Source organism: Pogona vitticeps, chromosome 5, assembly GCF_051106095.1.
Source record: "Pogona vitticeps strain Pit_001003342236 chromosome 5, PviZW2.1, whole genome shotgun sequence".
NCBI classification, from domain to species: Eukaryota; Metazoa; Chordata; class Lepidosauria; order Squamata; family Agamidae; genus Pogona; species Pogona vitticeps.
The window spans coordinates 4,672,501-4,675,785 of record NC_135787.1 but is presented as its reverse complement, the minus strand read 5'-3'; positions in this window follow the sequence as shown (position 1 = coordinate 4,675,785).

Below are 3,285 nucleotides of genomic sequence, written 5' to 3'. Positions count from 1 at the left end.
AGGAGAAGGGGACGACAGAGGACGAGATGGTTGGACAGGGTCACCAAAGAGACCAACATGAATTTGACCCAACTCCAGGAGGCAGTGGAAGACAGGAGGGCCTGGCGTGCTCTGGTCCATGGGGTCACGAAGAGTCGGACACAACTTCACAACCAAACAACAACAACAGTCATGTCTGGACAATTGTAGCCCTTTTGAGAATACAGTGCTGTAAATACTGTCATGTATCTTCCACATGCTGACGCCGTGTGAATGGTCTGCTGACTTAGCTCTTACCTTACGTGATAGTGTTACTCCCCCTGTTAGCGTCTCAGTTCTGGCCAGACTGCTCCCCTATTCCAGCAAGGTTACACATGTTTTCAGACTTTGTATTTGTTATCGTCCTGGCTGGTCTGCAGAAAGTTTCCAAAGCCTATATCGCCTTGTGTTTCTGAGAGATGCTTTCTGGATAAGCTGATTTCTACACTTCTAAAGGTGAGGCTCAATAGACATTTGCATGATTTGTAATAAATGGTTATTAGATGAAGTAAAAATGGGAGCAATAGATAATATATTTAACATGGTGAGGAATCCTCATGAACCGAGGTGGAGAATGTAGGAAATCTTTAAAAGAAAAAGAAAGTTTGTGTTTTCCAAAAAAAAGGGAGGGGGAGGCAGTAGGAGTGGGAGGTATTGCCATTTGACTTCCCCACACTCATCTGTAGATTTATCTCTGGGCCTCAGTGCTCTCTAAGTTTGGGGTTCCCTGTGACACCCCCCATTTGCTCTATCCTCTTTACACTCTACTAGGGTTTTTCTTGCTTTCATAATGTTCTGCTTGTTGCTTATGAATAAAAAGCAAAATGTGCTGCTCGTCTCTCTCCGAACAGTATATAATTTAATTATGCAGGCTACACACTGCCCCCCCCCAGGAGCTGAATACTCAGTTTCTCAACCTCGAAAGGATGGATTCAGCCTGGAGTCCGCTACCTGAACCTGGTGGGACCGAACTGAGGTTATGGGCAGAGTCTTCACTGCAGTACTGCAGTTTAGCCTCTGCACTGCAAGGCTTCTAAGCAGGTGTTAGAAACACACCCCAGGTTTCTAGTGGTTTTTCTCACCACAACGTTATAGACCCTATATTGGAGTCACCTCTGGGACGTCCTACCAGCTCACATGGTACAACACAGCCCATTTCTTAAGACCTTTCTGTTGGCATTTGCCGCATGGTATGAGCATCTCCGACTGACCTCCCTGTTTAGCTTCACTCTGAGTGTTTGAATTCATTCACATTTACATACCAGCCAACTCCCAATGAGCTCAGGAATGCTTTGCTAAGAGTTTTTTCTAGGTTATCCTCACAACGGCCTAGCGATGTAGTTTAAAGGTAAAGGTTCCCCTTGACAATTTGTCCAGTTGTGTCTGACTCTAGGGTGCGGTGCTCATCCCGTCTCCAAGCCGTAGAGCCAGCGTTTGTCTGTAGACAGTTTCCGTGGTCACGTGACAGCGTGACTAGACACAGAACACCGTGACCTTCCCACCATGGTGGTACCTATTTATCTACTGCCATTTCTACATGCTTTTGAACTGCTAGGTTGGCAGGAGCTGGGACAAGCGACGGGAGCTCCCTCCGTCGTGGGGATTCGATCTTACGATGGCTGGTCTTCTGACCTTGCAGCATAGAGGCTTCTGCAGTTTAACCCCCAGCGCCACCACATCCCTGCTGTGATGTAGTTTAGTTTGATGCATCTCTGCCATCAGGAACATTCAAGAGAACATTGTACATGGTGATAATATTCTTAATTATACTTCAGTTTGCTGATTGCGGTAGAGATGGGCACGTCCCAGTTCGTGCTAGCTTGTAAAGAAAGCAGCACAGCTGCTGCTCCTCCCCTCCCTTGCCTCCTCAGCCAATCAGCCACTCCCCAGGACCGGCTCCCTTGCTTTTCCCACCTCCTCGGCTAATCTCCCGGTCAGGAGCAAGAGCACAGCCTTCTCTGCCCCGCCTTTTTTGTCTGAGTGGCAGATCAGCCAAGAGGGTGGGGCCAGAGAAGCCTGAGCTCTTGCCGGGACCAGCAGATCAGTTGAGGAGGGGCAGGAAGCAAGCACGCCGAGCCTGGAGAGGGACTGATTGAGCCTGGGGAGGGAGGGGAAAGGAAGAACTGGGACGAACCAGGTTGTGCCCCTCTCTAGGCTGCATGCTTCATTTTCTGGAAGGAAGCTGGAAAGTCTTTGGTGAGGCTTGGCATTGGAAAATATAAATCATTGCTCAGCTATATTGGAAGGGCCATTAGAGGATTAGAATGTTGCATTAGCTAAAATTATCCTTCGTAGCATGAAAGGAGCATTTTTACTATTTGTTTAATCCAGTATGAAATATATTCTGTGGATACCAGAGGCACAGTAAATTATCTAGAAGAATTTAAAGACTTATACAAAGAACAGATTTGCATTGCTCTGCTCCTTTGACTGTGAACTAGAAGAACTGTGGAATGAAACCAGACACCTTGTCAAAGAAGAACGAAAAGTCACCGGTCATGTAGTCAAAAAGAACCCAAAAAGTCTTATTGAATGACTGAGGAAACTCTTGCCATTGTTAACAATAAATGAGAATCAAAAGGAAAAGGTGAGAGAAAATGGGGTCAGGATCCCGCATGCAACCTTTCAGTAGAGACAAAGATAACTCAGAGTTTAAGGATGGGTTGCTGGAGATGAGGACCAAAGTAATCTATTCTGTGGTGTTCTCACTTCTGATGTATGGATGTGAAAGCTGGACAGTAAAAATAAAATAAAATAAAAATAAAAAATAAAAACCTGATGGGGGAAAAAGTAACTTCAGTGAAACTGGTGCTGAAAGGAGAGCTTTTCAGTTACCAAGGGCTGCCCAAGAAACAAATTAAATAGGTCCTAAACTGGCTGGCTAGCTCAGTGGTTTCGATTCCCCACTGGGCCTCCCTGTGAGTAGAGCCAGCCCGGGTGACCTTGGGCCAGCTGCATCATCCCAAGATTTCTCCCCCAGAAGGAGGGAAGGGGAAACCATTTCTGAATATTGCCCATCGAGGAAACCCTGGAAAGGGTCGCCATAGGTCAGAATTGACGTGAGGGCGCATGACTTGTTATTATTTAGGCCAAAATAAGCCTGAACTCCATACAAAAAGCTACAGCAACTGGAGACTATGAGAAGATGAGACTTGCTAGAGAAGACAATAACGTCAGGAAAAGTAGAAAAAGAGGAAGGCCTAGCATGAGATGAATTGACTCAATAAAGAAAGCGGTGGTCTTTGTAAGATCTGAGCAAGGCTATTA